Here is a 19628-nt window from a genome sequence, read left to right as displayed (position 1 = left end):
CCCAAGCTTCATAGAGGGATTCACCATCTTTTTGTTTGAAGGTTTGAACATCCACTCTCAGCTTGCTCAGCTTTTGAGGAGGAAGAATTATCAAGAAGCAGTGACAGCTTATCCCAGGAGTCCAGGCTATCCTTAGGTTGTGAATCCAACCATATTCTAGCTCTGTCTCTTACAGCAAAAGGGAAAAGCATGAGTCTGTAGACTTCAGGATCAACTCCATTAGTCTTTACAGTCTCACAGATCTGCAAGAACTCAGTTAAAACTGATAGGATCTTCAGATGGAAGTCCATAAAACTTGCAGTTTTGTTGCATTAAGCAACTAGTTGAGGCTTAAGCTCAAAGTTATTGGCTCCAATGGCAGGAATGGAGATGCTTCTTCCATCAAACTTGGATGTTGGCTTTGTGAAGTCACCAAGCATTCTCCTTGCATTATTATTATTATTATTTTCGGCTGCCATGTCCTTCTCTTTCGAAAATTTCTGAAAGGTTGTTTCTGGATTGTTGTAATTTAGCTTCTCTTAATTTTTCTTCAGAGTCCTTTCAGGTTCTGGATCAACTTCAACAAGAGTGCCTTTTCCTGTTCCTGCTCATAAGAAGAGAGAAGAAAACAAGAAAAGAAAGAGGAATCCTTATGTCACAGTATAGAGATTCCTTTATGTTAGTAGAAGAAAAAGGGGTAGAAGAAAGAAGAAGGAAAGAAAAAAAGGATAGATTCGGATTTAGATGAAGAGAGGTGAAGAGAAGTGTTAATAATTAAATAATTAAATAGAAGAAGAGAAAGAAGAGAATTCGAAAATAATTTTGAAAAAGGTTAGTGATTTTCGAAATTAAAGAAAAATATAATTAAAATTAAAATTTAAAACAAAAAGAATTTTTGAAAAAGAGAGGGAGAATTTTCGAAAATTAGAGAGGGAAAAGTAGTTAGATGGTTTTGAAAAAGATAAGAAACAAACAAAAGTAGTTAGTTGATTGAAAAGATTTGAAATCAAATTGAAAAAGATAAGAAGATAAGAAAGATAAGATATTTTGAAATCAAATTTTGAAAAAGATAAGATAAAAGATAAAAAAAAAGATAAAAATTTTTAAAAAGATATTTTGAAAAAGATTTAATTTTAAAAAGACTTAACTAACAAGAAACTACAAGATAAGATTCTAGAACTTAAAGATTGAACCTTTCTTAACAAGAAAGTAACAAACTTCGAATTTTTGAACCAATCACATTAATTGTTAGCTAATTTTCGAAAATTTGATATAAAAGATAAGAAAAAGATTTTGAAAATATTTTGAAAAAATTTTTGAAATTTTCGAAAATTATAAAAAAATGAAAAAGATATGATTTTTGAAAAAGATTTTGAAAAGATAAGATTTTTAAAATTGAAATTTTGACTTGACTTGTAAGAAACAACTAATTTTAAAAAATTTTGACCAAGTCAACCCAAAATTTCAAAATTTGGAGGAAAATAAGGAAAAGATATTTTTGATTTTTGAATATTTTAATTATGAGAAAGAAAACACAAAAATACTTAAGCATGAAATTTTAGATCAAAACAATGAATGCATGCAAGAATGCTATGAATGTCAAGATGAACACCAAGAACACTTTGAAGATCATGATGAACATCAAGAACATTATTTTGAAAAATTTTTTGATGCAAAGAAAACATGCAAGACACCAAACTTAGAAATCTTTAATGCATGGAAAATATGAATGCAAAAGTGCACAAGAAAAACAAGAAAGACACAAAATAAGAAAACATCAAGATCAAACAAGAGGACTTATCAAGAACAACTTGAAGATCATGAAGAACACTATGAATGCATGAGATTTTCGAAAAATGCAAGAAAAATTTTAAAAGCATGCAATTGACACCAAACTTAAAAATTGACTCTATACTCAAACAAGAAACACAAAATATTTTTGATTTTTATGATTTTCTAATTTTTTGTATTTTTATTAATTTTTTTCGAAAATAAAGTTTGCAAAAACGAAAAAATACAAGAAAAATTTTGAAAAAGATTTTTGAAAAGAAAATTACCTAATCTGAGCAACAAGATGAACCGTCAGTTGTCCATACTCGAACAATCCCCGGCAACGGCGCCAAAAACTTGGTGGACGAAATTGTGATCTACGTTCTTTGGATTTTGAATGAAATTTATTATGGCACTGGTTGAATACACAACTCCGTTCAACTAACCAGCAAGTGTACTGGGTCGTCCAAGTAATAAACCTTACGCGAGTAAGGGTCGATCCACAGAGATTGTTGGTATGAAGCAAGCTATGGTCACCTTGTAAATCTCAGTCAGGCAGATTAAAATGGTTTATGGTTTTTCGAAAATAGAAATAAAGGTAGAAATAAAAGGGATAGAAACTTATGCAGATTCATTGGTGGGAATTTCAGATAAGCGGATGGAGATGCTGTAGAGCCCAAGGACGCCTGCTCTCCTACTGCTTCTACTCAATCCTTCTTACTCCTTTCCATGGCAAGCTTTGTATAGGGGTTCACCATCAACTGTGGCTACTTTCATCCTCTCGGGAAAATGTCCTATGCGGTTGTCAGTCGCACGGCTAATCATCTGGAGGCATCACCCATGGCTGATGGCTACATCCCATCCTCGCAGTGAAAACTAATGCTCACGCACTCTGTCACAGTACGGCTAATCACCGGTTGGTTCCCGCTCCTACTGGAATAGAATCCCTCTTTTGCGTCTGTCACTAACGCCCAGCAGGTTACAAGTTTGACGCACGTCACAGTCATTCATTACCGGAATCCTACTCGGAATACCACAGACAAGGTTAGACTTTCTGGATTCCCAGGATCCTACTCGGAATACCACAGACAAGGTGAGACTTTCCGGATCCTCATAAATGCCGCCATCTATCTAGCTTATACCACGAAGATTCTGTTGGGGAATCTAAGAGATACACGTTCAAGCTCTGTTTCATGTAGAACGGAAGTGGTTGTCAATCACACGCGTTCATAAGTGAGAATGATAATGAGGGTAATCTGACTCATAACATTCATCATGTTCTTGGGTACGAATGAATATCTTGGAATAAGAATAAGAGAGATTTGAATAAAAGATAATAGAACTTCATTAATACTTGAGGTACAGCAGAGCTCCACACCCTTAATCTATGGTGTGCAGAAACTCCACCGTTGAAAATACATAAGTAAAAGAGGTCCAGGCATGGCCGAATGGCCAGCCTCCCTAACGTGATCAATGATCTCCTAAGATGAATAATAAAACAAAACTGAGACCAAAGATGTCTAATACAATAGATAAATGTCCTATATATACTAGACTAGCTACTAGGGTTTACATGAGTAAGTAATTGATGCATAAATTCACTTTCGGGGCCCACTTGGTGTATGCTTGGGCTGAGCTTGATAAATCCACGGGTAGAGGCATTTCTTGGCGTCAAACTCCAGGTTATGACGTGTTTTGGGCGTTCAACTCCGGATCATGACATTTTTCTGGCGTTTAACTCCAGACAGCAGCGTGTACTTGGCGTTCAACGCCATGTTACGTCGTCATTCTTCGAATAAAGTATGGATTATTATATATTGCTGGAAAGCCCTGGATGTCTACTTTCCAACGCCGTTGAAAGCGCGCCAATTGGAGGTCTGTAGCTCCAGAAAATCCATTTCGAGTGCAGGGAGGTCAGATTCCAACAGCATCAGCAGTCCTTTTGTTAGCCTTCTTCAGAGTTTTGCTCAAATCCCTCAATTTCAGTCAGAATTTACCTGAAATCATAGAAAAACACACAAACTCATAGTAAAGTCCAGAAATGTGAATTTAACATAAAAACTAATGAAAACATCCCTAAAAGTAGCTCAAACTTACTAAAAACTATATAAAAACAATGCCAAAAAGCGTATAAATTATCCGCTCATCAGGAAGCATGAAGAGCTTCTCTCAAAAACAGAGCCCCCACAGTCAAACTCTAAGTTTGGTGTTGGGAGGCCACAACCAAACTCTAAGTTTGGTGTTGAACCCCACATTCAAACTCTAAGTTTGGTGTTGGGAGGTTCCAACATGGCTCTGAACATTTCTGAGGTTCCATGAGAGCCCACTGTCAAGCTAATGACATTAAAGAAGCGCTTGTTGGGAGGCAACCCAATGTTTTATAATTAACTATTTTCCTTTGTCATTTTATATTTTTTGTAGGTTGATGATCATGAGAAGTCACAAAATCAATGAAAAAAGCAAAAACAGAATGAAAAACAGGAAGAAAAACAGCACACCCTGGAGGAAGAACTCACTGGCGTTTAAACGCCAGTGAGGCTAGCTGTTGGGCGTTTAAACGCCCAGTCTGGCACCATTCTGGGCGTTTAACGCCAGAAAGGGGCACCAGACTGGCGTTAAACGCCAGAAAAGGGCAAGAAGCTGGCGTTAAACGCCAGAAATGGGCACCAGCCCGGCGTTTAACGCCAGAAATGGCTAAAAACGTATTTTTGCTTGCCATTTGGTGCAGGGATGACTTTTCCTTGACACCTCAGGATTTATGGACCCCACAGGATCCCCACCTACCCTACCACTCTCTCTCTCTTCTTCACCCATTCACCAATCACCTCAACACCTCTTCCCCAAAAACCCTTCACCTATCAAATCCCATCTTTCTCTTCACCACTCACATCCATCTTTCATAAAACCCCACCTACCTCACCATTCAAATTCAAACCACTTTCCCACCCAAACCCACCCTCAAATGGCCGAACACAAAGCCATTCCCTTCTTCCTCATTTCTTCTTATTCTACTCTCTTCTTTCTTCTTTTGCTCGAGGACGAGCAAACATTTTAAGTTTGGTGTGGTAAAAGCATTGCTTTTTGTTTTTCCATAACCATTTATGGCATCCAAGGCCGGAGAAACCTCTAGAAAGAGGAAAGGGAAGGCAAAAGCTTCCACCTCCGAGTCATGGGAAATGGAGAGATTCATCTCAAGGGTGCATCAAGACCACCTCTATGAAGTTGTGGCCTTGAAGAAGGTGATCCCCGAGGTCACTTTTTTACTCAAAAAGAGTGAATTTCTAGAGATCCGAAATGAGATCCGAAGAAGAGGTTGGGAAGTTCTTACCAACCCCATTCAACAAGTCGGAATCTTGATGGTTCAAGAGTTCTATGCCAATGCATGGATCACCAAGAACCATGACCAAAGTGTGAACCCGGATCCAAAGAATTATCTTACTATGGTTCGGGGGAAATACTTGGATTTTAGTCCGAAAAGTTTAAGGTTGGCATTCAACTTACCTATGATGCAAGGAGATGAACATCCTTACACTAGAAGGGTTAACTTTGATCAAAGGTTGGACCAAGTCCTCACAGTCATATGTGAAGAGGGCGCCCAATGGAAGAGAGATTCAAGAGGAAAGCCGGTTCAATTGAGAAGGCATGACCTCAAACCCGTGGCTAGAGGATGGTTAGAGTTTATACAACGCTCAATCATTCCCACTAGCAACCGGTCCGAAGTTACCATAGACCGGGCTATCATGATCCATAGCATCATGATTGGAGAAGAAATAGAAGTTCATGAGGTTATAGCCCAAGAACTTTATAAGGTGGCGGACAAGTCCTCTACCTTGGCAAGGTTAGCCTTTCCTCATCTCATTTGTCACCTCTGTTATTCAGTTGGAGTTGACATAGAGGGAGACATCCCCATTGATGAGGACAAGCCCATCACTAAGAAGAGGATGGAGCACACAAGAGACCCCACTCATCATGAGATCCCTGAGATTCCTCAAGGGATGCACTTTCCTCCACAAAACTATTGGGAGCAACTAAACACCTCCCTAGGAGAATTAAGTTCCAACATGGGACAACTAAGGATGGAGCATCAAGAACACTCCATCATCCTCCATGAAATTAGAGAAGATCAAAGAATCATGAGGGAGGAGCAACAAAGACAAGGAAGAGACATTGAGGAGCTCAAGCACTCCATAGGATCTTCAAGAGGAAGAAAGAGCCGCCATCACTAAGGTGGACCCGTTCTTTGATTTCCTTGTTCTTTATTCTTCTGTTTTTCAAATTTTATGCTTATGTTTATCTATGTTTGTGTCTTGTGATCATTAGTGTCTTAGTGTCTATGCCTTAAAGTTATGAATGTCATATGAATCCATCACCTCTCTTAAATAAAAACGTGCTTAATTGAAAAGAAAAGAATTGCATGAATTTTGAATTTTATAACAGTCTAATTATTTTGATGTGGTGGCAATATTTTTGTTTTCTGAATGTATGCTTAAACAGTGCATAAGTATCTTGAATTTGTGGTTCATGAATGTTGGCTCTTAAAAGAATAATGAAAAAGGAGACATGTTACTGAGGATCTGAAAAATCATAAAAATGATTCTTGAAGCAAGAAAAAGGAATGAAAAAAAAAATCAAAAAAAAAGAAAAAAGAGAAAAAGAGAAAACGAAAAAAAAATAGAGAGAAGAAAGAAAAAGAAAGAAAAAGAAAGAAAGTTGTGATCCAAGGCAAAAAGAGTGTGCTTAAGAACCCTGGACACCTCTAATTGGGGACTCTAGCAACGCTGAGTCACAATCTGAAAAGGTTCACCCAATTATGTGTCTGTGGCATGTATGTATCCGGTGGTAATACTGGAAGACAGAGTGCTTTGGGCCACGGCCAAGACTCAATAAGTAGCTATGTTCAAGAATCATCATACTCTACTAGGAGAATCAATAACACTATCTGGATTCTAAGTTCCTAAAGAAGCCAATCATTCTGAATTTCAAAGGATAGAGTGAGATGCCAAAACTGTTCAGAGGCAAAAAGCTAAAAGCCCCGCTCATCTAATTAATACTGATCTTCATAGATGTTTTTGGAATTCATTGCATATTCTCTTCTTTTTTATCTTATTTGATTTTCAGTTGCTTGAGGACAAGCAACAATTTAAGTTTGGTGTTGTGATGAGCGGATAATTTGTACGCTTTTTGGCATTGTTTTTAGTATGTTTTTAGTATGATCTAGTTAGTTTTTAGTATATTTTTATTAGTTTTTAGTTAAAATTCACTTTTCTGGACTTTACTATGAGTTTGTGTGTTTTTCTGTGATTTCAGGTATTTTCTGGCTGAAATTGAGGGACCTGAGCAAAAATCTGATTCAGAGACTAAAAAGGACTGCAGATGCTGTTGGATTCTGACCTCCCTGCACTCGAAGTGGATTTTCTGGAGCTACAGAAGCCCAATTGGCGCGCTCTCAATGGCGTTGGAAAGTAGACATCCTGGGCTTTCCAGCAATATATGATAGTCCATACTTTGCCCAAGATTTGATGGCCCAAACCGGCGTTCAAAGTCACCCTCAGAAATCCCAGCGTTAAACGCTGGAACTGGCACCAAAATGGGAGTTAAACGCCCAAACTGGCATAAAAGCTGGCGTTTAACTCCAAGAGAAGTCTCTGCACGAAAATGCTTCATTGCTCAGCCCAAGCACACACCAAGTGGGCCCGGAAGTGGATTTTTATGTCATTTACTCATTTCTGTAAACCTTAGGCTACTAGTTTTCTATAAGTAGGACCTTTTACTATTGTATTGAGATATCGAGAGGTAGCTATCTTCATTTTTATGCTATCTTAGATCATTGGGAGGCTGGCCTCATGGCCATGCCTAGACCTTGTTCTTATGTATTTTCAACGGTGGAGTTTCTACACACCATAGATTAAGGTGTGGAGCTCTGCTGTACCTCGAGTATTAATGCAATTACTATTGTTCTTCCATTCAATTCCGCTTGTTCTTATTCTAAGATATCACTTGTTCTTCAACTTGATGAATGTGATGATCCGTGACACTCATCATCATTCTCACCTATGAACGTGTGACTGACAACCACCTCCGTTCTACCTTCGATTGGGTGAATATCTCTTGGATTCCTGATTGCACGATGCATGGTTGATCGCCTGACAACCGAGTGCTCGCCTGACAACTGAGTCAACCATTTCGTGAGATCAGAGTCTTCGTGGTATAGGCTAGAACTGATGGCGGCATTCAAGAGAATCCGGAAGGTCTAACCTTGTCTGTGGTATTCTGAGTAGGATTCAATGATTGAATGACTGTGACGTGCTTCAAACTCCTAGCAGGCGGGGCGTTAGTGACAGACGCAAAAGAATCACTGGATTCTATTCCGACCTGACCGAGAACCGACAGATGATTAGCCATGCTGTGACAGAGCATAGGAACATTTTCACTGAGAGGATGGGAGGTAGCCACTGACAACGGTGAAACCCTTGCATAAGCTTGCCATGGAAAGGAGTAAGAAGGATTGGATGAAGACAGTAGGAAAGCAGAGAGACGGAAGGGAAGGCATCTTCATGCGCTGATCTGAAGTTCCTACCAATGAATTACATAAGTACCTCTATCTTTATCTTTATGTTTTTATGCGTCTATCACTATATCCATTTGAGTTTGCCTGACTAAGATTTACAAGATGACCATAGCTTGCTTCATACTAACAATCTCCGTGGGATCGACCCTTACTCGCGTAAGGTTTATTACTTGGACGACCCAGTGCACTTGCTGGTTAGCTGTGCGAAGTTGTGTTAATGCCATGGTATTGAACACCAAGTTTTTGGGGTCCATGACCGGGGATTATGAGAGTTGTGAAAAGTATTGTTCACAATTTTGCGCACCAAGTTTTTGTCGCCGTTGCCGGGGATTGTTGAGTTTGGACAACTGACGGTTCATCTTGTTGCTTAGATTAGGTATTTTTTTTTCCAGAGTTCTTAAGAATGAATTCTAGTGTTTCAAGGTGATGTTCTTATCATCACCAAAGCTGATTGATTTTCATCAATTTAGCTCTTGAATGCAATGTCCTGCTGAAGCTTGTTTAGCCATGTCTAATTTCTTTAGACTAAAGCTTTAGACTAACATTGCATGATTCCTGGAATTCTCATTAAGAATTTTGATACTTTATTTTTCTTTTCCACTTAATTTTCGAAAAAAAACACAAAAAAATTTTACAAAATTATAAAAACCAAAAAAATTATTGCATGTTTGAGTCTAGTGTCTCATTTTAAGTTTGGTGTCAATTGAATGCATTCATTCATGTGTCTTAGGGATCTTCAAGTTGTTCTTGATGATTTCTTACTCTGATCTTTGAATTCTTTTGACTTGAGTGTTTAGGTGTCTCATATGCATTCTCATTAGTGTCAGTAGTATACAAACTGCTAAGTTTGGTGTCTTGCATGCATTGTTATTTGATTTTAGTTGTATTTTGATTATTCCTTATTATTAAAAATCCAAAAATATTTTTTATTTGTGTCTTTTCAAGTCAATAATACAGAGAATTGAAGATTCAGAACATACTGCAGAGGAATTGCACAGAAAAAGCTGGGCGTTCAAAACGCCCAGTGAAGAAGGACAGACTGGCGTTTAAACGCCAGCCAGGGTACCTGGTTGGGCGTTTAACGCCCAAAAGGGTATAGTTTTGGGCGTTAAACGCCAGAATGTGCACCATTCTGGGCGTTTAACGCCAGGATGGCTAAAGGGGGAAGATTTTGTTTTCAAATTAAATTTTTTTCAAGTTTTCAAAGTTTTTCAAAATCAAATCTTTTTTCAAATCAATTTTTCAATCAAATCTTTTTCAAAATCAATTTCTTTCTATTTTTAAAAATACTTGCTATCAATCAATGATTTGATTCAACATTTTAAGTATGTTGCCTTTTCTGTTGAGAAAGGTTTAATGTTTGAATCATATCTTTTCTTTTTAGCCAAGTTTTTAATTTTCAAAATCAAATCTTTTTAAAATGTTTTTCAAATCATATATTCTCAATCACATCTTTTTGAAACTAATCATAACTTCTTAACCACATCTTTTTCAAAATAGTTTTCAATCAAATCTTTTTGATTTCTAATTTCAAAATCTTTTTCAAAAATCACTTGATTTCTTTTTCCCACTTTCATTTTCGAGAATTAAGTAATGTTTTTCAAAAATGTTTTCAAAATTTTTTACTTAATTTTCGAAAATCACTTCCCTCCTTCTCACATCCTTCTATTTATGGACTAACACTATCCCTTAATGCAAAATTCGAACTCCATCTTCTTTGATAAGTTCGAATTTTCTACTTCTGTCTTCTACTTTCCTTTTCCTCTGACACTTCAAGGAATCTCTATACTGTGACATAGAGGATTCCACATTTTCTTGTTCTCTTCTCTTTCTTATGAGCAGGAGCAAAGACAAAAACATTCTTGTTGAGGCTGATCCTGAACCTGAAAGGACCTTGAAGAGAAAGCTAACAGAAGCCAAAGCACAACTCTCTTTAGAGGACCTAACCGAATTCTTCAAAGAAGAAGAACACATGGCAGCCGAAAACAACAATGCCAACAATGCAAGGAAGGTGCTGGGTGACTTTACTGCACCTACTCCCGACTTCTATGGGAGAAGCATCTCTATCCCTGCCATTGGAGCAAACAACTTCGAGCTTAAGCCTCAATTAGTTTCTCTAATGCAACAGAATTGCAAGTTCCATGGACTTCCATTGGAAGATCCTCATCAGTTTTTAGCTGAATTCTTGCAAATCTGTGACACAGTCAAGACTAATGGGGTTGACCCTGAGGTCTACAGACTTATGCTATTCCCTTTTGCTGTAAGAGACAGAGCTAGGACATGGTTGGACTCTCAGCCTAAAGAAAGCCTGGACTCTTGGGAAAAGCTAGTCAATGCCTTCTTGGCAAAGTTCTTTCCACCTCAAAAATTGAGTAAGCTTAGAGTGGAAGTCCAAACCTTCAGACAGAAGGAAGGAGAATCCCTCTATGAAGCTTGGGAAAGATACAAACAATTAATCAGAAAGTGTCCTTCTGATATGCTTTCTGAATGGAGCATCATAGGTATTTTCTATGATGGTCTCTCTGAACTGTCCAAAATGTCTTTGGATAGCTCTGCTGGAGGATCTCTTCATCTGAAGAAGACGCCTACTGAAGCTCAAGAACTGATTGAAATGGTTGCAAATAACCAATTCATGTACACTTCTGAAAGAAATCCTGTGAACAATGGGACTAGTCAGAAGAAAGGAGTTCTTGAGATTGACACTCTGAATGCCATATTGGCTCAGAACAAAATATTGACTCAACAAGTCAATATGATTTCTCAAAGTCTGTCTGGAATGCAAAATGCACCAAGCAGTACTAAGGAAGCTTCATCTGAGGAAGAAGCTTATGATCCTGAGAACCCTTCAATGGAAGAGGTGAATTACATGGGAGAACCCTATGGAAACACCTATAATCCTTCATGGAGAAATCATCCAAATCTCTCATGGAAGGATCCACAGGATCCCCACCTACCCTACCACACTCTCTCTCTTCTTCACCCATTCACCAATCACCTCAACACCTCTTCCCCGAAAACCCTTCACCTATCAAATCCCATCTTTCTCTTCACCACTCCCATTTTTGGCATGCGTTTGTTTTCTTTTAGTTTTTTGAATTTGCATGTCCTTAGTCTCTTTTTGATCTTTAAAAATTCTAAGTTTGGTGTCCTCTTTGTGTTTTTCCTTTAAAAATTTTCGAAAATTAGTGTTTGATTTTCTAAAAATTTTAAGTTTGGTGTCATTTTGTTGTTTTTCTCTTTCCTCATTTCAAAAATCAAATCTTTTTCATAAAAATTTTTCAATCATATCTTTTAATTGCTATTTTTAAAATCTTTTTAATTGACTAATTGATTCAGTTCTCAATTTGCTTTGATCTTATTTTCTTTTTAATTTTCGAATTTTTACTTTATTTTTTTTATTATTATATTTTATTTTTTTTCGTTTAATCCAAAAAAAAAATAAAAAAATAAAAAGATATTTTTATCTATTTGCAATCCATATCATATTCCCTTTCTCCATCTTGGACCTAAGTGGAATTGAACAGTCCAGAAGGACTCTGGGGTCATATGCTAACCCCATTACAGCTGCATATGGGAGTAGCATCTGTACACCCCCCATCAAAGCAAACAGCTTTGAGCTAAATCCTCAACTCATTATCATAGTGCAGCAAAATTGCCAGTATTCCGGTCTTCCACAGGAAGAGCCTACTGAGTTTCTGGCACAGTTCTTACAAATTGCTGACACAGTACATGATAAAGAGGTGGATCAGGATGTCTACAGACTATTACTGTTTCCATTTGCTGTAAAAGATCAAGCTAAGAGATGGTTGAATAACCAACCTACAGCAAGCATAAAGTCATGGAAACAGTTATCAGACAAATTCCTGAATCACTTTTACCCTCCAAAGAGGATGACACAGCTAAGGCTGGACATCCAAGGCTTTAAACAAGAGGATAATGAATCCCTTTATAATGCCTGGGAGAGGTATAGAGGTATGCTAAGAAAATGCCCCTCTGAAATGTTTTCAGAGTGGGTACGATTAGACATCTTCTACTATGGGCTTACAGAAAAAGCTCAGATGTCTTTAGACCACTCAGTTGGTGGATCTATACACATGAGGAAGACAATTGAAGAGGCTCAAGAGCTCATAGACACTGTTGCTAGAAATCAATATTTGTACTCTGGCAATGAGTTCTCCCCAAAAGAGGAAGTCATGGCAGTAGCCACTGATCCTAATCCTCAAGAACAGATGATTGAGCTTAGTCAACAAATGCTTCTGATGACAAAACAGTTAGCAGAAGTTAAAGAGATGCTCCATGAAACTAAAGTTGCTAACAAGAACATAGAACTGCAGTTGAATCAAGCAAAACAGCAGATATCTAAACAGATAACAGAAGAATGCCAAGCAGTTCAACTGAGGAGTGGGAAAACATTGAATAACACTGCTCAAAGTAGCAAAAAGCCAAACAAGGAACAATTGACAGAGGATAACCAAACCACTGTTCAAAATCCCTCTGAGGACAGTAAGAGCCCAGAGAGGAATGCTATTGGCGTTCAAACGCCAGAAAAGGAGGGAAAGCTGGCGTTAAACGCCCATTCCCTGCCCAGTTCTGGCGTTCAAACGCCAGAAAAGGGGGAAAAGTTGGCGTTAAACGCCCATTTTCCACCCAATCCTGGCGTTCAGACGCCAAGGGAGGATCAGACACCTGAGAGTGCTGACAGTAATCCCTCTAAAAAGGCTTCTTCAACCACTTCTGTAAGGAATAAACCTGCAACATCTAAGGTTGAAGAATATAAAGCCAAGATGCCTTATCCTCAAAAACTCCGCCAAGCGGAACAGGATAAGCAATTTGCCCGATTTGCAGACTATCTAAGGACTCTTGAAATAAAGATTCCGTTTGCAGAAGCACTTGAGCAAATACCTTCTTATGCTAAGTTCATGAAAGAAATCTTAAGTCATAAGAAGGATTGGAGAGAAACTGAAAAAGTGTTTCTCACTGAAGAATGCAGTGCAGTCATTCTAAAAAGCTTACCAGAAAAGCTTCAAGATCCAGAAAGCTTTATGATACCATGCACATTAGAAGGTGCTTGCACCAAGACAGCCCTATGTGATCTTGGAGCAAGCATCAATCTAATACCTGCATCCACTATCAGAAAGCTTGGGTTGACTGGAGAAGTCAAACCAACCCGGATATGCCTCCAACTTGCTGATGGCTCCATTAAATATCCATCAGGCATAATAGAGGACATGATTGTCAAGGTTGGGCCATTTGCCTTTCCCACTGACTTTGTAGTGCTGGAAATGGAGGAGCACAAGAGTGCAACTCTCATTCTAGGAAGACCTTTCCTAGCAACTGGACGAACCCTCATTGATGTCCAAAAAGGGGAATTAACCCTGAGAGTCAATGAGGATGAGTTCAAGTTGAATGTTGTCAAAGCTATGCAACATCCAGACACATCAAATGACTGCATGAGCACTGATATTATTGACTCTTTGGTGGAGGAGGTCAATATGACTGAAAGTCTTGAATCAGAGCTAGATGACATCTTTAAAGATGTTCAGCCTGACCTGGAGGAACTAAAGGAAATAAAAGAAATTCTGAAAATTCCTCAAGAAGAAGATAAACCTCCTAAACCAGAGCTCAAGCCACTACCACCATCCCTGAAATATGCATTTTTGGGAGAAGGTGACACGTTTCCAGTGATCATAAGCTCTGCTTTAAATCCACAGGAAGAGGAAGCACTAATTCAAGTGCTAAGGACACACAAGACAGCTCTTGGGTGGTCCATAAGTGATCTTAAGGGCATTAGCCCAGCAAGATGCATGCACAAGATCCTATTGGAGGATGATGCTAAGCTAGTGGTTCAACCACAAAGGCGGCTAAATCCAGCCATGAGGGAGGTGGTGCAGAAAGAGGTCACTAAGTTACTAGAGGCTGGGATTATTTATCCTATTTCTGACAGCCCCTGGGTGAGCCCTGTCCATGTTGTCCCCAAGAAGGGAGGCATAACAGTGGTTCATAATGAAAAGAATGAACTAGTTCCTACAAGAATAGTTACAGGGTGGCGCATGTGTATTGACTACAGAAGGCTCAATACAGTCACCAGAAAGGATCATTTTCCTTTACCATTCATAGACCAGATGCTAGAGAGACTAGCAGGTCATGAATACTACTGTTTTTTGGATGGCTATTCAGGTTACAACCAAATTGCAGTAGATCCTCAGGGCCAAGAGAAAACAGCATTTACATGTCCTTCTGGAGTATTTGCCTACAGGAGGATGCCTTTTGGTCTGTGCAATGCACCTGCAACCTTTCAGAGGTGCATGCTCTCTATCTTCTCAGATATGGTAGAAAAATTTCTGGAAGTCTTCATGGATGACTTTTCAGTATTTGGAGACTCATTCAGCTCCTGCCTTAACCATCTAGCACTTGTTCTGAAAAGATGCCAAGAGACCAACCTAGTTTTAAACTGGGAAAAATGTCACTTTATGGTGACTGAAGGAGTTGTCCTTGGGCATAAAATTTCAAACAAGGGAATAGAGGTGGATCAAGCTAAAGTTGAAGTAATTGAAAAATTACCACCACCTACCAATGTTAAGGCAATCAGAAGCTTTCTGGGGCATGCAGGATTCTACAGAAGGTTTATAAAGGATTTTTCAAAAATTGCAAAATCTCTGAGTAATCTGCTAGCTGCTGACACGCCATTTATCTTTGATAAGGAGTGTCTGCAGGCGTTTAAGACCCTGAAAGCTAAGCTGGTCACAGCACCAGTCATCTCTGCACCAGACTGGACGTTACCATTTGAACTAATGTGTGATGCCAGTGACCATGCCATTGGTGCAGTATTGGGACAAAGGCATGGTAAGCTTCTGCACGTCATTCATTATGGCAGCCGTATTCTAAATGATGTACAGAAGAACTACACAACCACAGAAAAAGAGTTACTTGCAGTGGTTTATGCCATTGACAAGTTCAGATCTTATTTAGTAGGATCAAAAGTGATTGTGTACACTGACCATGCTGCTCTTAAATATCTACTCACAAAGCAGGATTCAAAACCCAGGCTCATAAGATGGGTGTTGCTTCTGCAAGAGTTTGATATAGAAATAAGAGACAGAAAAAGGACAGAGAATCAAGTAGCTAATCACCTCAACACCTCTTCCCCAAAAACCCTTCACCTATCAAATCCCATCTTTCTCTTCACCACTCACATCCATCTTTCATAAAACCCCACCTACCTCACCATTCAAATTCAAACCACTTTCCCACCCAAACCTACCCTCAAATGGCCAAACCCTACCCTTCCCCCTCTCCTATATAAACCCTCCTTCACTTCTTCATTTTCACACAACCTAAACACCATTCTCTCCCCTTTGGCCGAACACAAAGCCAATCCCTTTCTCCTCATTTCTTCTTCTTCTACTCTCTTCTTCCTTCTCTTGCTCGAGGACGAGCAAACATTTTAGGTTTGGTGTGGTAAAAGCATTGCTTTTTGTTTTTCCATAACCATATATGGCATCCAAGGCCGGAGAAACCTCTAGAAAGAGGAAAGGGAAGGCAAAAGCTTCCACCTCTGAGTCATGGGAAATGGAGAGATTCATCTCAAGGATGCATCAAGACCACTTCTATGAAGTTGTGGCCTTGAAGAAGGTGATCCCCGAGGTCCCTTTTTCACTCAAAAAGGGTGAATATCCGGAGATCCGACATGAGATCCGAAGAAGAGGTTGGGAAGTTCTTACCAACCCCATTCAACAAGTCGGAATCTTGATGGTTCAAGAGTTCTATGCCAATGCATGGATCACTAAGAACCATGATCAAAGTGTGAACCCGGATCCAAAGAATTATCTTACTATGGTTCGGGGGAAATACTTGGATTTTAGTCCGGAAAGTGTAAGGTTGGCATTCAATTTACCTATGATGCAAGGAGATGAACATCCTTACACTAGAAGGGTCAACTTTGATCAAAGGTTGGACCAAGTCCTCACAGTCATATGTGAAGAGGGCGCCCAATGGAAGAGAGATTCAAGAGGAAAGCCGGTTCAATTGAGAAGGCATGATCTAAAACCCGTGGCTAGAGGATGGTTAGAGTTTATACAACGCTCAATCATTCCCACTAGCAACCGGTCCGAAGTTACCATAGACCGGGCTATCATGATCCATAGCATCATGATTGGAGAAGAAATAGAAGTTCATGAGGTTATAGCCCAAGAACTTTATAAGGTGGCGGACAAGTCCTCTACCTTGGCAAGGTTAGCCTTTCCTCATCTCATTTGTCACCTCTGTTATTCAGTTGGAGTTGACATAGAGGGAGACATCCCCATTGATGAGGACAAGCCCATCACTAAGAAGAGGATGGAGCACACAAGAGACCCCACTCATCATGAGATCCCTGAGATTCCTCAAGGGATGCACTTTCCTCCACAAAACTATTGGGAGCAACTAAACACCTCCCTAGGAAAATTAAGTTCCAACATGGGACAACTAAGGATGGAGCATCAAGAACACTCCATCATCCTCCATGAAATTAGAGAAGATCAAAGAATCATGAGGGAGGAGCAACAAAGACAAGGAAGAGACATTGAGGAGCTCAAGCACTCCATAGGATCTTCAAGAGGAAGAAAGAGCCGCTATCACTAAGGTGGACCCGTTCTTTGATTTCCTTGTTCTTTATTCTTCTGTTTTTTGAATTTTATGCTTATGTTTATCTATGTTTGTGTCTTGTGATCATTAGTGTCTTAGTGTCTATACCTTAAAGTTATGAATGTCCTATGAATCCATCACCTCTCTTAAATAAAAACGTGCTTAATTGAAAAAGAAAAGAATTGCATGAATTTTGAATTTTATAACAGTCTAATTATTTTGATGTGGTGGCAATATTTTTGTTTTCTGAATGTATGCTTAAACAGTGCATAAGTATCTTGAATTTGTGGTTCATGAATGTTGGCTCTTGAAAGAATAATGAAAAAGGAGACATGTTACTGAGGATCTGAAAAATCATAAAAATAATTCTTGAAGCAAGAAAAAGCAATGAAAAAAAATCGAAAAAAAAGAAAAAAAGAGAAAAAGAGAAAACGAAAAAAATAGAGAGAAGAAAGAAAAAGAAAGAAAAAGAAATAAAGTTGTGATCCAAGGCAAAAAGAGTGTGCTTAAGAACCCTGGACACCTCTAATTGGGGACTCTAGCAAAGCTAAGTCACAATCTGAAAAGGTTCACCCAATTATGTGTCTGTGGCATGTATGTATCCAGTGGTAATACTGGAAGACAGAGTGCTTTGGGCCACGGCCAAGACTCAATAAATATCTATGTTCAAGAATCATCATACTTTACTAAGAGAATCAATAACACTATCTGGATTCTAAGTTCCTAAAGAAGCCAACCATTCTGAATTTCAAAGGATAGAGTGAGATGCCAAAACTGTTCAGAGGCAAAAAGCTAAAAGCCCCGCTCATCTAATTAATACTGATCTTCATAGATGTTTTTGGAATTCATTGCACATTCTATTCTTTTTATCTTATTTGATTTTCAGTTGCTTGAGGACAAGCAACAATTTAAGTTTGGTGTTGTGATGAGCGGATAATTTGTACGCTTTTTGGCATTGTTTTTAGTATGTTTTTAGTATGATCTAGTTAGTTTTTAGTATATTTTTATTAGTTTTTAGTTAAAATTCACTTTTCTGAACTTTACTATGAGTTTGTGTGTTTTTCTGTGATTTCAGGTATTTTCTGGCTGAAATTGAGGGACCTGAGCAAAAATCTGATTCAGAGACTAAAAAGGACTGCAGATGCTGTTGGATTCTGACCTCCCTGCACTCGAAGTGGATTTTCTGGAGCTACAGAAGCCCAATTGGCGCGCTCTCAACGGCGTTGGAAAGTAGACATCCTGGGCTTTCCTGAAATATATGATAGTCCATACTTTGCCCAAGATTTGATGGCCCAAACCGGCGTTCAAAGTCACCCTCAGGAATTCCAGCGTTAAACGCCGGAACTGGCACCCAAATGGGAGTTAAACGCCCAAACTGGCACTAAAGCTGGCGTTTAACTCCAAGAAGAGTCTCTACACGAAAATGCTTCATTGCTCAGCCCAAGCACACACCAAGTGGGCCCGGAAGTGGATTTTTATGTCATTTACTCATTTCTGTAAACCTTAGGCTACTAGTTTTCTATAAGTAGGACCTTTTACTATTGTATTGAGATATCGAGGGGTAGCTATCTTCATTTTTATGCTATCTTAGATCATTGGGAGGCTGGCCTCATGGCCATGCCTAGACCTTGTTCTTATGTATTTTCAACGGTAGAGTTTCTACACACCATAGATTAAGGTGTGGAGCTCTGCTGTACCTCGAGTATTAATGCAATTACTATTGTTCTTCCATTCAATTCCGCTTGTTCTTGTTCTAAGATATCACTTGTTCTTCAACTTGATGAATGTGATGATCCGTGACACTCATCATCATTCTCACCTATGAACGTGTGACTGACAACCACCTCTGTTCTACCTTCGATTGGGTGAATATCTCTTGGATTCCTGATTGCACGATGCATGGTTGATCGCCTGACAACCGAGTGCTCGCCTGACAACCGAGCCAACCATTCCGTGAGATCAGAGTCTTCGTGGTATAGGCTAGAATTGATGGCGGCATTCAAGAGAATCCGGAAGGTCTAACCTTGTCTGTGGTATTCTGAGTAGGATTCAATGATTGAATGACTGTGACGTGCTTCAAACTCCTAGCAGGTGGGGCGTTAGTGACAGACGCAAAAGAATCACTGGATTCTATTCCGGCCTGACCGAGAACCGACAGATGATTAGCCATGCTGTGACAGAGCATAGGAACATTTTCACTGAGAGGATGGGAGGTAGCCACTGACAACGGTGAAACCCTTGCATAAGCTTGCCATGGAAAGGAGTAAGAAGGATTGGATGAAGACAGTAGGAAAGGAGAGAGACGGAAGGGAAGGCATCTTCATGCGCTTATCTGAAGTTCCTACCAATGAATTACATAAGTATCTCTATCTTTATCTTTATGTTTTTATGCGTTCATCACCATATCCATTTGAGTTTGCCTGACTAAGATTTACAAGATGACCATAGCTTGCTTCATACTAACAATCTCCGTGGGATCGACCCTTACTCGCGTAAGGTTTATTACTTGGACGACCCAGTGCACTTGCTGGTTAGTTGTGCGAAGTTGTGTTAATGCCATGGTATTGAACACCAAGTTTTTGGGGTTCATGACCGGGGATTATGAGAGTTGTGAAAAGTATTGTTCACAATTTCGTGCACCACATGTGCAGATCGCGGGCAACCTACCTTTTCTCGCATTGGTCTCTGA

At 39.2% G+C, this 19628-nt stretch overlaps 1 non-coding gene across 1 annotated transcript; it reads right to left on the bottom strand.

Moving 5' to 3' along the window:
* Positions 1-10691: 10691 nt before the first annotated feature.
* Positions 10692-10799, bottom strand: LOC112793851 (small nucleolar RNA R71). Its single transcript, XR_003198542.1, has one exon. It is a non-coding gene; the product is annotated as a small nucleolar RNA R71 (small nucleolar RNA).
* Positions 10800-19628: the final 8829 nt, after the last annotated feature.

Source organism: Arachis hypogaea, chromosome 3, assembly GCF_003086295.3.
Source record: "Arachis hypogaea cultivar Tifrunner chromosome 3, arahy.Tifrunner.gnm2.J5K5, whole genome shotgun sequence".
NCBI lineage: Eukaryota > Viridiplantae > Streptophyta > Magnoliopsida > Fabales > Fabaceae > Arachis > Arachis hypogaea.
The sequence above is the reverse complement of the archived record's forward strand: the minus strand, read 5'-3'. Positions and strand labels throughout refer to the sequence as shown.